Raw genomic sequence first — 19,851 nt, forward strand, 5'->3', positions numbered from 1 at the left:
AAAGAAGGATAAAGGATATGTGTATCTCAAAAAAAGAAATAAGCCAGAACCTAGACTGAATGTAGTTGTGAAATTCACAGAATTCTGTTGGTATTCAGCAGTACAGAAAACACTACTAACCATCACGACTGTAGCGATTTCTTCCATACTAACACTACGACCTGAGAAAAGTTACAGGCAGAGGAGGTAAGCAACAGTCAGAGAAGGAATGATGTGTGTGCTCTGGTGAACCTCACCTTAGAGGAGGGTTTGCTATGGAGTTCTGAAAGGCTTAACAGAAAACAAAGTATAAGTTAACATGGCTTAAACCTTGGGTGATAAATAAAATGATTATCAATATTCTACATGCTGTAGCATGTCCTGAAAGTGGCATCAGTTTTTCATGGTTTTTGTACTCGGGATAGAGTATCAAGACAAATATGCTGAATGTGCAACCCCATTGCTCAATTTGTTCTACCTTATGACATTGTTTATGAAAGACATGTTCACTTGTTTTGTAAGTTAAGAAAAGTTTGTCATCTGGAGTGTCCACCTTGTCACTAACTGTATCAAGACATTTGAAGGATCATTCATGAGAGTAACTGGAATGAGGATCCAAGACCTTAGAATAGCAGTATTACTAACATGCTACCTAAGAACAATGAAAATAGAGTAGGTCTGTCCTTCCAAGTTGCATCTACCCTAGAAGAATATCTGAAATGGCCTGATATTTTAAAAGATGTGTTTTAGGCTGAAAGCAATTTTATGTTCACACCAGAGAAAAACCAGGACTTCATATTCTTCTGCCTTCACAGATCCTTTGTTTTGGAATGAACAGGTGTATAATCCTGATGAGAATCTATCAGTGGCCACTGAACCCAGAAACTTCTATGGTAGTGAGACAGACATGAAGAGGGATATGAAAACAAAATTAGTCTACTGTAATTATTTGCATGGGTGATCTGAACAGGAACTCTGCGTGTTATCTGGGGTCTGTTTCCAACTTCACCTAAATCATCTACAACAAAACACTGATGGCTTCAATCTGTGTTATGCAGATGTTTTATGAAGAAGAACAGTGGTAGTGAGGAATGGTTTTTTCACAGACTACGTGGAATTCCTGAAAGGTGAGACTTGCACTTTGTCAGTATGCTCCTACAGTGACTTGTTCCTGCTGCTCTCATGACAGCCATTTATTTTTCTGTAGTACACTGAGCTGCTGACATGCCTACTGCCTGAGGGTGTGTACTGCAGCTTATTCAACCATCTGCACTCTATCTGCCAGGAGCAATGCTGGTACCTGATACTGCTCAGTGATGGCTTGCAAGAAAGAAGTGTATGAGAATATAACGCTACTTAGTCCTTAGCTTAATTTTGCCAGTTCAGGAAAGGTGTTGCAATCTGGAGAAAATAACATGAGTTTTGATGTCAGCTCATCAAACTTTCAATCTCAGTTTCCTCAAAATTTTTCATTGAAGAATTTGAGAAGTCACTTAACCTTTTGGATCTCCAATTCTTCCATGTAAAATGGGGATGTTAACACCTGTATTAGTTTCTTTTCATGATTGTACAGTGATAACGAGTTCATGCATGTTGAGTTAAAGAAGCTGGAGTAACATATGAAAGCATTTGGTTTTTTAATGACAATATATAAATGTAATTACTTTTTATATACTCAAATATTGACTGTAGTACTCTCTACAAAAAAAAAATTCAGTTTCATGTGCAGGTATACATTTAACATTAGCAGCAAGGAAAAACTTCAAATTATCTCCAAATCAAAAGAGTTGCTATATGAGTGCTGAGTGATCATCAAGGAAATAAATATTTTAAATGATGATTTGAGTGATTTTAAGTGGAAAATCTTCTTTGTCACTATAAAATTAAGCCAACACATCCACATGATTTTTGCACACCTGTTGAGTGGTAGAATTCATCTTGTGTATTTAAGTCAACATAATTTAATTAAGATCTATAAGTATAAAAAGACAAAATACAATTTTATTCATTTTATTATTTATTATTCATTCCTTTAATCATTTGCTTCATTGAGCAATTACATGGTTAATTTCACTGAATTATTTTCACTACTGAATATGGGTTTTTATTCAGACTTTAAGAAGTTTCCCACTAATGAACAGTTAAAAATTTCAAATAAACTTTAGTTGCTGTTAGGAATCCACATAAACAGTAAATGAATGCCTCTGTATATCAGTATTTCTGCAAATATAGTTTTGTACAGATTTTGTTTTATATTTTCAACAATCCAATGGTTAGAAATTATATACTATTGTAGTTTATATGATATGTGGATATTTCAAAGTTTATAGTATGTGAAAAGCAAATGACATTGTTTTCAAATTAGAAAGTAAGACCTTGAGATCACTTTAAAATGTAAAATTATATTTTCTAAAACAGTATTGTGGCACAGTGGATTAAGTTGCAACCTGCAACACCATCATCCCACATTGGCACACAGATTCAAGTCTCAATTGTTCCACTTCCAATGTAGTTCCCTACTAATGTACCTGGGAAAGCAGCAGAAGATGGCCCAGGAGATTGGACCCCCACCATCCATGTTGGAGACCCAGATGGAGCTCCTGGCTCTTCGCTTCAGACTGGTGCATCCCCAACTGTTGTGGGCATTTGGGGAGTAAACTAGTGGATGAAAGATCTCTTTCTCTCCCTATCTCTCCCTTTTTCTCTATCATTCTGCCTTTCAAATAAATAAAATAAAGCTTACAAAAATACATATAGACAGTGCCCATTTGGACAACATCCACCAGATCATTTTACCTATTGTTAGCACAAAAGTGTATCCTTAGGAAATAGCTTCCATGTGCAGTACCATTCATGACTTCTCTACTGAGACATCAGGAAAAAAGAGGAAAGCCTCTACTTAAAAGTAATTTTCTAGAAAGACACTGTAGTTATCTGGATAGTAGCACAGTGTCAAAAGAAGAATGAAAACAAAATTAGTATTTAGACAAACTTACTAGTACTGAGTCATTGGGGAATTTTTTTAAAGATTTATTTATTTATTTATTTGTAAGTCAGAGTTATACAGAGAGAGGGGAGGCAAGAAGAGGAAAGAGAGAGAGAGAGAGAGAGAGAGAGAGAGAGGTCTTTCATCCGCTGGTTCATTCCCCAATTGGCTGCAACGGCCAGAGCTGCACCGATCCGAAGCCAGAGCCAGGAGATTCTTCCAGGTCTCCCATTCTGGTGCAGGGGCCCAAGGACCTGGGCCATCTTCTACTGCTTTCCCAGGCCATAGCAGTGAGTTGGATCGGAAGTGGAGCAGCAGGGACTAGAACCGGTGACCATATGGGATGCCGGCGCGTCAGGTCAGGGTGTTAACCCACTGCGCCACAGCACTGGCCCTGGGGAAATTTTTATTTTCCTTTGCTGAGCCACCATTATGTTATCACATAGAAACAATAGCAACCATCTTATGGAGTCTCAGTGAGAATTAAATAAGCTGATTTTCATAAATAATAGTGGGCAGTTATATGTTTCATCCTTTTTGCTTTTCTCTTCTAGACAGAAGGTTAAAATTAGAGTGAAATAAAATCAGATAAAGTGCTACACAGATTCAGAAGGCTTGACCAACAGACTCCTTGTGGAGCATGAGAACTGAGGGCCCATTCACCCTGAGTTTCATGACCGACTTGACTTGATATCTTCTCTTCTATTTCTGCTTCCCTGTTGCACACCAAGAAAGTTGAAGTGAGGAGGTGAGGTAGATGGCTTATTGAACCAAGGAATTTCTTCCAAATAATTCTTTCCTTCATATTCTATATGGTTGACTGATGGAAATATATTCAAGGCTGGGATTACCATGGGGACCCATGATGCAGGGCAGTAAAGGGCTGTCTTGATGGGGAAGCAACAGAGAAGGAGGATAGAGATGGGTTAGAGAATGACCATCACAATCAGATAGACACTAGGACTGTAGAGCAGGCTGGTACCTGAACTAAGGTGTGGCCAGTCTGTCCTTTAGTTCCCTTTATATACACGAGGGAAGAATCAGAGGTACTGCTGCATACATGAGGACTAATGGAAGTTATTTCTGAATCATGGGACAAATATAAGTCAAAAACATCACATTAGTTGAACGTCTGTTATACCAGGCAAAGATAAGCTACTAGAATGATGGAAGCCTTGTTTCCATGATTAATCTAAAGAGCGACAAATGGGATGTGATCTCTGAGTACCTTCAAACTCTACTCAGCTCTCCAAGACCCATCCAAAGTGCTTCAGGAAGTAAGCCCACTGTCTGCCTGAATCACATTTAGCTATTGATTTCAGGCCTCCACCTATCCCCAGTGAATCTTGAACTGGGGAAATATTTATTCCTTTTAAAATCCTCATAAGGTCACAATGTGTTGGTGATACAAGTGGCTGACAAATCCAAGTGCAATTCTATACAATCCAGTAATCCAGTGTTCTGCTAACTATACCATATTTGGGCTATCTTTCCTTTATCATTCATTTTCATTTATTTACTAATTTCTTTGGAAACAAAAAAGAACGGGACAATAAAAATATGGAATTGTCTGGTAACTTTTAATCTACTATCTATTTCTATGATGTCATCTTGGAGTACAGAAAGGATACTTATCGGACACGAGATACATGGTAGGGTAACCATGGTTGACCACAATCAGTGATACATAAAGAGTCTTCAAAATGTACATAGAAAAGTTGAGTTGAATTTAAAAAGTCTTACTTTAGTGGAAAACATTTTGAAATCCACAATACATTTTTTTTCACAATACACATTTTCCCATGAACTTTTTGATGACCCTCATGTTTTAAAAATAGCTAATAGAGAGATTTAAGTGTTGCAAACATAAGGAAGGGATCAATATTTGAGGTGGATGGCAATGCCAACTACCCTTATCTAGCATTACTCATTTTATACGTGTATTTAAATATCCCATTGTACCTCATAATTATGTGCAGTTATGTCAATTGGAAAAATTTTAATTGAATCATTAAACAGGCTAATCACAGAAACCCCAGTAAGATTTACATTCCAGACATCAAAAAATTTTAGTGGAAATCCATTTGAAATATTGCTTTTCCACAAGGAGAAATATTTGGGATTTGTTACTATTTTGCAAGTAAGAAAGCAATCTGTGATGAGGTAATAACTTGCAAAATATATATTTGTGCTGTATCTTTGCAAGAGCCCAGAGACAAAGTAAAGGTCTTAAGCTTGAAATGTTCTTTGTAAATTAACCAATAACTTTCTTGTTTTATGAAATATAGTCTTAAATGCAACTGCTATGAGCTGTTAGGCTCTGCTCTTTCCCATAATAGCCTGCTTTGCATTTTGTTCAGCTTATTCCTGAATGGACCGAAAGACAGTAGTAAAGGAAGGAAATAGATAAGATGCTCTGCCTAAAGTCCTGAATCATATTAGAAGCTTGCCCTTTATGAAAATACTCTTTGACCCATAATTATCACCTGTGTGGCAAAAAGAAATCAATAACATGAGTATCAATATTATGCATTTAAGCCATTTATTCTAGTGCTAAATATTTTATTTTTAATTGATATATAATAAATTAATAAATAAAAATATATTTGAGGATACAGTGTGATATTTCAAAACATATATATATATAATATATATAATGATCAGATTACAATAATTGGTATATCACCTCAAACATTTATTATCTCTTTGTATTGGAAACTCAAAATTCACCTTATCAGGTATTTTGAAATTTATAATTTTTGGTGTCACCAGTAGTTATCCTATTGCACTGTAGAACATTAGAAGTCATTCCTCTTGTGCAACTACACTTTTATACATGCTAAACATCAGTTTACCTTCCTCTCCTCCCCTCCCATTTTTCCCAGGCTCTGATGACTACTCTTCTACATTCTACTTCTATAAAGCCAAATAGTTTAGCTTCTATATATAAGTGAAAACACGCAATATTTGTCTTTCTGTGTCTGGCTTATTTCTTAATATAATGCCTCAAGTTCCATTCATGTTGATGCAAATGATAGAATTTTAAAGTATAAGGTAAGGATCTTAAAATATAAGATGTCAGGATCCCACCCCATTCTTGGCTAACATCCTTTCCAAACTTGTTCAGCAACAATATTGATTGAACAATTAATAATATACACAAATAACTTTAGCAAAGTTTACTATATACATTAATTTGCTATTAGTTACTTCTGTTTTTATGTCTTTTGAAGTATGTGGCAGCAGCGAAAGTTCCACTACTGCGTGAATTGTACCCCTAAATTATTCTACTCTCCCTCACTTTCCTCAACCTGCAAATATTTGAGATGAAGCTCTTTGTGGACTGTTGTAGTACAGAATTCTTTCAAACAACAATTAAGGGGCTATATTGTGTGAATTTGGGGCCTGGAAAATGTGTGGTCATTCTGAAATTTATATTACCTACAAATTCCCCAGGAACATGACTTGGCATTTCCAGTCCTGCTTTCTAGGAAATAGATAAAGAGTTACCGGAAAATGAGACTGGAAGCCTGAATGAGACATCCAGGATTTCATGTGTGTAGATTGTTTTGTTTCTGCCTTAAAAGAATAGTTCAACACCTAGAACTTCAGCTTCATGAAGGCAGCAGAATCTTTTGGCGTGTCCCTATACTAACCTCCTGTGACTGTACTTTCCTGGTGTGCATGCCTGGGAAAGCAGAACCAGGAATAGCTGACAATAGAAATGCTTTTTCTTTGAAGGCAGCTCTTTGAAAGAAATTCAATGGGTCAAGTGTTCAAGTGCACAAGTCCACCACTCCCTCAGAGTTAAGTTTATACAAACAAATTCTGTGTAAAGAGTTATGGAAGGAAGGGGAGTAACAGAGGCAAAATAGAACAAATGTAGCACAGCTGTCAGAATATTGGATTATTTAGAATTCGACTTCGATTCACAGCTATTACTATCATTAACGCATTGTGCTTATGTGGATTTTATAAAAGTAATAGACAAACGTCTAATGCAAGATTTACTGTGGTTAGGCGGAGACCTGGAAATGATGACTTCAGAGAGGCTGACTCAGGCTGTGAATCCATCACATGAATAGATGGGCTCTAGACAGCTTAGTAGAGTCTGGTGCTGCTCACAGGAGTTCACATCCAATTCTGAATCTGGCTTCATTTGAGTTACTACTCAGAAAAACATTTGTTTGTTTTAAACATTATTGTAAATTTTTTAGTCCATTGCAGATTACCTTCCAACAAATAATATGCCAAACTACTTTGTTTAGATGTTTTCCATTGTGTTTGATTGTTTGAAGGCCACTCACCAGCAGGTGTCAGAAAATGACAACTTTATTTAAGAATATCCTTGTTTAATATGTAGAAATTATTAATTTTATGTTAATCTTAACCATTGGTTGCCCGAGATTGAAATATTCTCTGAGATGAAAGGGGAAGTTTATATAAAACAATTCTGCTACAGTGATCAATCCAAGGGAATGCCTCTGTGCCTATTGTTTTACTTGTGACATGAAACATGTGATTTTTTTCACTGATATAATCTTTATTGAAGGAATGACCATAGACTATGGCTATTCAGACTAAGATATTCAGAATCCACATTCTCAAAAAAATGAGTTAGTGAATCTGTCACTTTGAACAAAACAACTGTTTAGTTTTTAAGAAAAATGATTTTAAGAAAAAAGCCAAATTATGGTATGCATGCATCTTTCACTCAGTTGCTGAAAGCTTCCCAATACTTATAGACTTTTCAATAATGTAGTATTAATGCAACCAATTTTCTTACAATGGATGATAAAACCTGTCAACATTTGGAAGAGATGCATATACTATTAAACTGTTATTTATGTTACTATATAATGGTTTTATGGTCGTTGTTTTAAAAGAATTAACAAATAAATACTGCTTAAATTTGTCAATTTTAATTCATCATATGATAAGTATTGGTGAGTACAAGCCACATCAATAAAATCTATTTGAATTCCTAAATACTTTTTAAGAGTATAATGCTCTTGAAATGAAAGAGTTTAAGATTTGTGGCCTTAATACAAGTCAATGTGCTCAATTGAAAAAAGATGAGAGCTGAGGTATCCACCAATCTTAGGAAAAAAAAAAGAAAAAACAACTGAATGATCTTTGTCTTCAGAAAAACAGTCATTGACAGTATTTCTCAGATAGCTTCATATAAATTATGCTAGTAAATCTAGTATGCTCAATATATTTCATTCTGTGAAACAATGATTTCCTTCAAGATAGTAGTCATGGTTTTCATTCATATAATATTTCTGATAACAATTCCAATTAGCACATCCATTTTATGTCCACTGTGTTAATTTTATGTTAAAAGAAATCCAATAGTGCTCAATTACATTTGCCTCCAAATTAAATTAGCATTACATGAATTTAATGGGTATCTTAATTAGACCATGCTATTAAGAGGGTTTTATACAAATTAAATTCCACCTCTGCATGGTTCAATCTCCTTTGTGTTAAACACAGGATGAAAAGTCTTTAAAACAGGAAATATAAGAATGTTTTATGTTGTATACAAAAAAGTTAAACAGTGAAGAAATTAAGCAAGTTTTAGCAAGACTCACGGTAGCCAGAAACTACCTTGCTCTATTTATGACTTTTAATAGAAGTAAAACTTTCCTGTCCACTGAAATATGAAAACATCTTTTTTTTATTATTAAACTTTTATTTAATGAATATAAATTTCCAAAGTACAGCTTATGGGTTACAATGACTTCCCCCCTCCCAAAACTTCCCTCCCACCCATAACCCTCCCCTTTCCTGCTCCCTCTCCCCTTCCAATCACATCAAGATTCATTTTCAATTCTCTTTATATACAGAAGATCAGTTTAGTATATATTAGGTAAAGATTCCAACAGTTTGCCCCCATATAGCAACACAAAGTGAAAAAAAAAATACTGTTGGAGTACTAGTTATAGCATTAAATAGGAGTGTACAGCACATTAAAGACAGAGATCCTACATAATTTTTTTTAAATTAATTAATTTTCTATGCCATTTCCAATTTAGCACCAGGTTTTTTTTTTTTTTTCATTTCCAATTCTCTTTATATACAGAAGATTGATTCAGTGTATAATTAGTAAAGATCTCATCAGTTTGTACCCACGCAGAAACACAAAATGTAAAAATACTGTTTCAGTACTAGTTATAGCATCACTGCACATTAGACAACACATTAAGGACAGATCCCACATGGGATGTAAGTACACAGTGACTTCTGTTGCTGACTTAACAATTTGACACTCCTGTTCATGGCGTCAGTAATCTCCCTAGGCTCTAGTCATGAGTTGCCAGGGCTATGGAAGCCTTTAGAGTTTGCTGACTTTGATCTTATTCCGATAGGGTCATAGTCAAAGTGGAAGTTCTCTCCTCCCTTCGGAGAAAGGTACCTCCTTCTTTGATGGCCCTGCTCTTTCCACTGGGATCTCACTCACAGAGGGACATGCTGAATCGGACTTGCCCCAGATGCTAGAGTTAGAAACGTGCCAGGGGATTCCAATACAATCCCATCAAGGTGGCATGTACCAATGCCATCTCACTAGTCCAAGTGATCAATTTCAGTTCACAACTGATCACACTGATAGGTCTAAGAGTCAAAGGGATCACACAAACAAGACAAGTGTCTGCTAATACTAACTGATAGAATCAAAAAGGGAGAGAAAGATCCAACATGGGAAGTGGGATACACAGCAGACTCATAGAATGGCAGATGTCCTAAACAACACTCTGGCCTCAGAATCAGCCCTTAAGGCATTCAGATCTGGCTGAAGAGCCCATGAGAGTATTGTAGGCATGGAAAGCCAAGATACCATGGAAAAGAAAAAAAAAAAGAAGACCTAAATGAAAGATCTCTGTGAGTGAGATCCCAGTGAAAACATCTGTTTTAAAAATGAAATTGGCCGGCGCGTGGCTCACTTAGCTAATCCTCCGCCTGTGGTGCTGGCACCCTTGGTTCTAGTCTGGTTGGGGCGCCGGGTACTAGTCCCAGTTGCTCCTCTTCCAGTCCAGCTCTCTGCTGTGGCCCCGGGAAGGCAGTGGAGGATGGCCCAGATGCTTGGGTCCCTGCACCAGCATGGGAGACTAGGAGGAAGCACCTGGCTCCTAGCTTTGGATCAGCGCAGTGCTGGCCGTGGTGGCCATTAGGAGAGTGAACCAATAGAAGGAAGACCTTTCTCTCTCTCACTCTATAACTCTACTTGTCAAATAAAAAATAAAAATTAAAAAAAAATGAAGTGATGTCTGGACTGACGCCGTGGCTCATTTGGTTAATCCTCCATCTGTGTCGCCAGCATCCCATATGGACGCCAGGTTCTAGTACCGGTTGCTACTCTTCCAGTCCAGCTTTCTGCTGTGGCCCAGAGGGCAGTGGAGGATGGTCCAAGTGCTTGGGCTCCTACACTTGCGTGGGAGACCAGGAAGAAGCACCTGGCTCCTGGCTTCGGATAGGCTCAGTGTTGGCTGTGGTGGCCATTTGGGGAGTGAACTAATGGAAGGAAGACCTTTCTCTCTGTCTCTCTCTCTCATTGTCTATAATTCTACCTGTCAAGTAAATTAAAAAAAAATGAAGTGATATCACCACATTTTAAAGATTGTTTTAGACTTTTTGAAACTATGTAACAACAAACCCAGGATTATTTGCTCTTTGGGTCTAACAATTCAAGTTCACCAATTCTCAGGAAATTTTAATTTTGTTATTTATAGTTGACATGGAATCAGATCTCAACATGCTTCGATGACAACTCAATAATAAAATCACCTAGGGCTCTTCTGTAACTGATATTATTAAAATTACACTGTATATTGATATGACTAATATGATTTACATTTAACAGTTTTACTAGCTATAATAAAGGGTAACATTCTCTGAGTAATTGCTATGTGTCTAGCAATATACTGCCTTCTTTGCATAATGATCTCTTTCTTATTAGATTTTTGTAATGTAGATATTATTATCCTAGTTCACAACTGGGAAAAAAAGAAACGCAGAGAAGTTAAGAAATTTGCTCAAAGTCACATAGATAGTAAGTTGCAGACACTGCTGATCTCAGACTTTTTTTGTTTGTTTGTTTGTTTTTTATTCCTTACCATCCCCCACATTACTTCAGTAGGGTCTTTGGGAGGTGGCAAAGTGTTCTATCTCTACAGCCAGGCAGCCTTGGGTTGCATCAATGCTCTACAAATCCATGGCCATGAGTGTTTAGGTAATAATTCCTCTGCTTCATTGACCAATTCATGATAGGATCAGGAAAGGACACACAAAAAAATAAAGGAATGACTATCAATGAGTATAAGGAATGCGGTAGAAAGGACAGGATAGAGGTGAGACTTCGCTCAATGTACTTTTCATATTGTTTTTAACTTTTGAACTATATAAAGTTTTGACATTTTTGGAAGACAAAATCATACCAAAAGATATAGCAGATCTCAAAATTTACCATAGTCAGAACAAAGAAAAATTAAATTATAACAAAGTCATGTGGGTTAAATAATTTGGTTCAAATATTTGTAGAATACACTATTACTTCCATATTTTACTAAGGGATCATTTGAAATATATCCTCAAAGTATCTTTGCTAAAAGGAATTTTTGTCCAAATTTTACTCAGTGAATTAATAACAATATAAACATATACACAATTAGAATAAAGCTAATTGTAACACATTAATATAAATTAAAATCCATAAAAATTTAAAAGTCAAGATTTTCAGTGTAACAGAAGGAAAACTAGTATAAAATACAAAAAGTAAAGAAAGCAAATCTGTAAAGTTCATTTGTAAAGTAAATGTTGGTACAAATTATTCAATTCCCTTTCTATTTATTTATTTAAGAGGCAAACAAAGAGATTCAGAGTGTGGGCAAGAGAAGGCAGGAACAGGGGACTCAAATTAGAACTCGTTCATGCATGGTAAGAATGCAATTACCTGAGCCATTATTATTATTATTATTATTATTATTATTATTATTATTATTTTGGACAGGCAGAGTTAAAGAGAGAGAGAGAGAGAGAGAGAGAGAGAGAGAGAGAGAGAAAGGTCTTCCTTTTCCGTTGTTTCACCCCCAAATGGCCTCTATGGCAGGCATGCTGTGCCAATCCGAAGCCAGGAGCCAGGTGCTTCCTCCTGAACTCCCATGTGGGTGCAGGGCCCAAGCACTTGGGCCATCCTCCACTGCCTTCCCGGGCCACAGCAGAGAGCTGGACTGGAAGAGGAGCAACCATGACAGAACCAGTGCCCCAACCGGGACTAGAACCCGGGATGCCAGCACCGCAGGCAGAGGATTAGCCTAGTGAGCCATAGCACTGGCCAACCTGAGCCATTATTGCTGTCTCCCAGGGTCTATGTTAGTAGGAAGTTGAAGACATGAGCTGAAGCTGGAACTTGACCCCAGGTACTACAATATAGTAATATATATCTTCTGGCTTTGCCTGCTAAGACCCAGAATCAGCAACACACGTGCATCCATAATCATACTTATTAACCATATTTTGCTTTCTAAATACCATTTCCCATGACAAGAATCAGAGCTCTTTGGAGAAATTGTTGATTCCATGTCTGACGTTTGGAAAGTATTAGGGGATACTGATACAAAGAAGTGAGCAAATATTTATAACAGAAATGGGATAAACTTGGTGACAATAATAAAGGTTGTTAACTGTAATCTGTTAACATAAATTAAAAACATTAAGTTCATAGTCATTTTTAAGCAAAAGAATGAGAAAGGGAACAAAGATAAACACTTTTAACAGAAAAAGTCTAGCTAATAAACATATAGGGAAAACATATTTGTAAATTACTATTTTGCAACCCATAGTATTGTAATTTATTTTAAAATATGTGTCCCTATTGAATACTGAAACCATTAGTTGAGAGTTAAGTAAAGAGTATTCACAAAAGTATGTCACTATGTGCAAAGAGAAAAATTTAATGTCATAATATTAACAAAGTGAATACATTTATCTCTTTAAAGCAGAATAATCTGATATGACTAATAAGAAAGCCTCACCCATTAACTATTTTTGCAAACTATAGAGAAAATGTTTAACTGGAAGGAAGCTTATTGGAAATATGAAGGGTAGAAGAAAATGTTGAACTACTGCAAGATGAAACACTCAGCCAAATGCAGATTATGGAATACCCTTTAACAGTAATGTTCTGGATTCTCCAAAAATGTGGTATCAGAAAAATCAATGGAGAGAATATTCTAGTTGGAAAGATTAAAGAATGATAACCATAAACTGGTAAAGCCAGATTGGATACTGATTAAATAAACATATAAAACAGCACAATGACATGATTGTAACCTTTGGGAAATCTCCAAATGAACTAAATATAAGATGATACGATATTATTGAGAATTAATATTCTTGTTCATGATAATGGCAGTGCAATCCTGAAAATAACTGTGTTTATTCATAGGAAATGTGTGATAAGCTTTAGGGTTTAAGGCACCTTAAAATATAGCTTTTATTTTCAAAAAGGAAGATAAATAGGTAAGGGAAAAACAAGAAGGAGCTACTCCAAAATGGAAGAGTACGGAGGGAGCTTGCTACTGTAATCTAGGAGAAGATAGTTTAAAAAAAGTGGGGAGAGTGCCATCTCAGGGATGAGTTAGGGAGAAAATGGCAGAGGAAACTCTGTGCAAATTAGAAGGACATGGTGTACATACACGAAAGGCATGGACACCCATAACTCAGGACCCCAGCAGCTGAGAGCCTACACACTAGCATTGGACATTGAGGTGAGACCAGACTGCAGCAGCCCAAGCCACTAGTGATAAACTTGCTGGAAGAACCTAGAGAGAACCCAGCTTGGAGCACCATGGGGGATAGTGTACCTGTCAAACTAGAGGGAAAAAAAATGGAAGGACATGTTCCTCTCCAGTCACCTTACAATGGCGTCCTATAACAAGCTGATAGAGCAGGCACCATTTTGGACATACATACCAGTTGCACTAGCTGAGTGGAGATTCCTGACTCTGCTGGGGAGAACTAACGGGGCTGGGTGCTTGTGAGTGTGGGAGGCTTGGGTGCTGGGACTGTGAAAAAAACTGAGGCTGTGTGGGAGGACTCACAGAGTGGCTGAGATTTTGGTCAGACACTATGGGAGACCCCATACACTCAGGGCATCCTGGTTACCTGGTGAGGAACATTGCTGCGGAATGTGAGCTTACAATGAGGACTGCACAGATTCTTTGTGTGGTCCTTATGGCAGAGCAGATGAATATTATACCCACTGGGGCTAGCATACAGGCACTGATCTCCTTTGAGAAGAGGAGCTCAGCTGAACAGAGTAAACCTTCCTTCTGATAGAGAGAGAGAGAGAGAGAGAGAGAGAGAGACTGAGAGAGGGAGAGATTTACCCTGCCAAAGCTGGATGTGTCACCTTAGACACACCCTTCACCCTGGAGAACTGAAGAAAGCTCCCTGGCCACACCCACAATATGCCTCTATATATTCACTGAAAGCAGGCACTCCACTTATCTACAGAGGAATAATTCAAAGAAAAAAGCCTAAAAGCCAACACAATGAAAAAAAAAAAAAAGAAGAAACCAATGAGTATATCCACAAATGCCAAATAACAAATGCACCAATTCAAGAAAAAAGAATAAGGAAGACAACATGACACTCCCAAAAGAACACATACTTCAATAACAGATTGTAAAGATGATGAGAGTGAAGAAATGCCAGAAATTTAATTCAAAAATTGATCATAAGATTACATAGAAGTAAACAGAAGCAAATGAAGACTACTGAAATCTGTACATGACATGAAAGAAAATTTCTCTAATGAAATTGAGAACCTAAGGAGAAATCCAAATGAAATAAAGAACTCAATAGAACAAATAAAAATACAGTGGAAAGCTTTAACAGAATCGGTGAAGCAGAAGAAAGAATATCCAACTTAGAAGACAAAGCACAAGAAATTATGCAGTCAAACCAAAAACAAGAAGAGGAAATTAGAAGAATAAAAATCACCATTGGGAATCTATCAAACAACTCAACATTTGCGTTAACCACATGCTAGGCCATAAAGCAAGTCTCAGCAAATCCAACAAAATCGAAATCATATCATACATCTACTTTGACCAAAATACAATGAAGCTGGAAAACAGTCACACAGAAATCTCTAGAGCATAAGCAAACATATGGAGACTGAAAAACATGCTCTTGAGTGAACAGTGAGGGATAGAATAAATTGAAAGAGAAATCACCCGGTTGCCCCTCTTCCAGGCCAGCTCTCTGCTGTGGCCAGGGAGTGCAGTGGAGGATGGCCCAAGTGCTTGGGCCCTGCACCCCATGGGAGACCAGGAGAAGCACCTGGCTCCTGCCATCGGAACAGCGCGGTGCGCCGGCCACAGCGCACCTACCGCAGCGGCCATTGGAGGGTGAACCAACGGCAAAAAGGAAGACCTTTCTCTCTGTCTCCCTCTACTGTCCACTCTGCCTGTCAAAAAAAAAGAAAGAGAAATCAAAAAATTTCTGGAAACAAATGAAGACAACAATAAAGCAAATCAAAGCTTTTAGGATACAATAAAAATGGTGCTAAGAGGAAAGTTTATAGCAATTGGTGCCTACATTGAGAAATTGGAAAAACACCAAATAAATGGCTATCAATGCATCTCAAGGATCTAGAAAAACAACAGCAAACCAAACTAAAAACTAGTAGGAGAAAAGAAAAAAATAAAATTAGAGAATAAACAAACAAAATTGAATCCAAAAATACACTATAAAGGACCAGCAAAACCAAGAGCTGTTTTTTTGAAAAAATAAACAAAATTGACACACCATAGGCCCAACTATCCAAAAAAAGGAGAGAAGACCAAAATCAATAAAATTAGAGATGAAAAAATATATGTAACAGCAGACACCACAGAAATAAAAGGAGTAATCAGAAATTAATACAAAGAGTTGTATGCCAACTGGGAAACCTAGAAGAAATGCATAGATTCCTGGACACATACAACTTATCTAAATTGAGCCATGAAGACACAGAAAACCTAAACAGACCCATAACCAAAACAGAAATTGAATCAGTAATAAATAATCTCCTAACAAAGAAAAGCCCAGGACCAGATGGCTTGACTGCTAAATTCTACCAGACATTTAAAGAAGAACTACCTCCAATTCTTCTCAAGTTATTCAAAACAATTGAAAGGGAAGGAATCCTTCCAAATTCTTTCCTTTTTAGTTCCTAAACCTGAAAAAGATGCAATAAAGAAAGAACCAGAATTACAGACCAGTTTTCTCGATGAACATAGACAGAAACATCCTGAACAAAATTCTAACAAAATCCAATCCAACAAAACATCAGAAAGTTCATCCACCCATATCAAGTGAGATTTATCCCTGATATGAGGGGATGGTTCAATATTTGCAAATCAATCAATGTGATACATCACATTAACAAAATGAAGAAGAAAAACCATATGATTATCTCAATAGATGCAGATAAAGCATTTGGTAAAATACAACACCCTCTCATGATGAAAACTCTAAGCAAATTGGGTATAGAAGGAACATTCCTCAACACAATCAAGGTAATTTATGACAAACCCACGGCCAGCGTCCTATTGAATGGGGAAAAGTTGGGAGCATTCCGACTGAGATCTGGAACCAGATGAGGATGCCCACTCTCACCATTGTTATTCAATATAGTCCTAGAAGTTTAGCCAGAGTCATTAGGCTAGAAAAATATATCAAAGGGATACAAATGGGGAAGGAAGAAGTCAAACTATCCCTATTTGAAGATGACATGATTCTATATATAGGATAATTCAAAAGATTCCACAAAGAGACTATGAGAACTCATAGAAGAGTTCTGTAATGTAGCAGGATATAAAATCAATACACAAAAATCAACAGCCATATACGTAGACAATGCCAAGGTTGAGATTGAGCTTCTAAAATCAATCTAATTCACAATAGTTAAAAATAAGTAAAACCTTGGAATAAATTTAATCGCAGATGTCAAAGATCTCCACAATGAGAATTACAAAATTACAAAAATTAAGAAATAGAAGAAGATACAAAAAAGTGAAAAAAATTTTCCATGTTCATGGATTAGAAGAATCAATATCATCAAAATGTCCATTCTTCTAAAACTAATTTAAAGATTCAATGCTATATCAATCTAAATATCAAAGATACTATTCTCAGATATAGAAAAAATGATGCTAAAATTCATATGGAAACACAGGAGACCTCTAATAGCTAAAGCAATTAGCTACTTTCTTTAGGCCTGAAGTTAGGGAAAAGCTCTTCCACATCACCTCCATGGGAGAAGGATAGTTACGAGGAGCAGGGGAAAGGAGCACATAGGATTCCTTTTTTTGCCAATTTTAAAAGATCTAACACATCATACTATGATATTCATTCAAACTATATCTATTTTGTTATTAAAATAGTTATTTTTTTCAAATAATGTTACTCATATTAATACCTTAGAAATCGCCCATTCATGACCTAAATTCATCATCTTATTGGTTGATAAGAATTCTTTGTATATCTATGACCATAACCAACCATTTGTTATTTTAAAAGTATTTAATAAATATAATTTCAAATGCATCATGATTTTAAATTATCTGAAAGTCGTTCTGTAATCTATCAGTCCTAGCAAGCCATTGCTAGTGTGCTGGGTAATTCAGCAAAGAAGACTGACAGTGGATCTAACACAAAGGCAAGGGGAATAGAGCAGTATTTAGAAAAAAGTAAAGCAGCATGAGCCATCTGTTTCTCTAAAGCTTTTGTCTCATTAAGGATATTGTGTCATCCTCTTTCCATCAGCTAGTTGTTCTCAAATTTTGATGCACATCCAAAACACCTGAGCATCTATAGAAAATATCTCATAGGAGAAGGCTGCACATGAACTACCATCTGTCTTGTTTGTTATAATAACTCTTATTCTAAATATGTTCTCAGGTTTCCTCTTAGCAGTCCATCTTCAGGATATCGGAAAAAGAGAATTGGTATTTGCCACAAAGTCAAGGAATTAGGAAGACCCCAGCTCTCCACTCTTGGTCTCAATTTTCCCTTATATTTCAAAGCATGCTTCTAAGAGATAGCTCTATAGAATGATCACATAACTTTCCTTTAGAAAATACACTTATTTATTTTCATGTACTTCACAGGGGATGGAAGGAGATTTTCTGTTTAGTAATTCACTCCCCAAATGCCTGCAACAGTTAGGAATGGGCCAGGCTGAAATCAGGTTCCCAGAACCCCATCTGGGTCTCACATGTGAGTAGTAGGATCTAACCACTTGAGCTATAACCTACTGCCTCTCTGACTTTTAAGTATGAAACTGTATTGGTAGCAGAGAAGAAGGGACTCCAACCAGCACTCAAATATGTCATGTGGGTGTCTCAAGCAGTGACTTAACTCACTGTGCCCCAAAGCCACCCCTGAAGTGACTTTCTGAGCATCCAGAGAATGAATGGAAGTTAGCCCTTTACTCTTCTCTCAACACACATCATCAATACCACTATTCTGTTTTATCATCCTCCTGCTGCTCAGATGGCTAAAGAGGCAGTGTATAGTTTATTTCAAGGAAAGAGAATTTCAGTTGAATGAGAGAGTTCAAGATAAGTCAGCCTGTCAGTAAGAATGCACCAGTTGTGAAAGACCAGGTTAATGATTAAGGTTGGCAAAAGACTTTGCCAGTGAAAAATTTGAAAAATTCCAGCTAATTATCTAAGCTGAATTGCTCTTTCACACTTGATCTTCACGCCTTAATGAAGTTGGTAAAATTTGGAATGAAATAATATTCCAATAAAATGATGAGACAATTAGACATGTTTCATGCCCCCAGGTGACAAGAGTGCTAACCATTTAAATCTCAGCAGGGATTATCTTTGGTGAAAAATTGCTTCCTGCAAAATGTGAATGTCTAATTCAAAATATAGACACCTTTTTGGATTTTGCAAAGAAATTAATCTAGCAAGAATTAAATCTACAAGGCATAAAATGTCCAAAACCCACAATCTTAATATCTTGAAAAAAATTGGCCTCACTACATATTAAATCACAGTTAATTGTTCAATCTTAGTTCAAGGCCCAGCACAAGAATATTAATGTCACCTGTCACAGACTTACCTTATAGCTTCCCTGACTCACAACAATATCTATCTAAGTTTAAATGATAGCACATGACTAAAAAGCTTAAAAGGTAAGTTTTAAAACTCAGCCTCCACTCCCATATTCAGTGGCAATCTGCAAGATCCAAGCTCCAGCCAACCATGGCATTATCTGCAGGAATGCTGAGAAAGCTCCACTCCATATCACTCTTATTCTTTTCTGAATTTAGGTTTCCAAAGTCATCATTACCCATCTTCCTACAGGCATTTGGCAGCTCTGTGCATGGTTTGACTACCCCAAAATAGTCTTAGTCCTATACCCTAACAGTCCTAAATTTGTGCAAGTATTGGATTCTCACTAAATGCAAAATAAGCACACTACCCAGGGAGTTCCCAGGGCCTCATCACTCAGGGATTTTGCAACACTCCAACCCTTGTACTCAGTGTCTTTGAGGTCTCCTAAATTCCTTCTACTTCTCCCTATAGATCCACATTGTCTCCTTCCATCCTCTGGCCCCCATACTGCCAGATTACACATTTCAAGCTTTCTCAATTATTGTGCAATTATTATGTAAGACCACAGAGCTCCCTTAGGATCCAGAAATGTGGCAGATCGTTTTATCAGCATGTTTGCCAGATTAATTTACCCTGAAGAAAACCTAGATCTTCAGGAAGATTTATTTGGTCCTACTTCTCTGGTGGGTGATGATTTAACAAGGTAGTATACAGCATGATTTGCAAGAGGAGAAAAAGATAAAAAGCAGCATTTTCTGTGGAGCA

The sequence above is a fragment of the Lepus europaeus genome, chromosome 1, assembly GCF_033115175.1.
Source record: "Lepus europaeus isolate LE1 chromosome 1, mLepTim1.pri, whole genome shotgun sequence".
In the NCBI taxonomy this organism is placed as follows: Eukaryota; Metazoa; Chordata; class Mammalia; order Lagomorpha; family Leporidae; genus Lepus; species Lepus europaeus.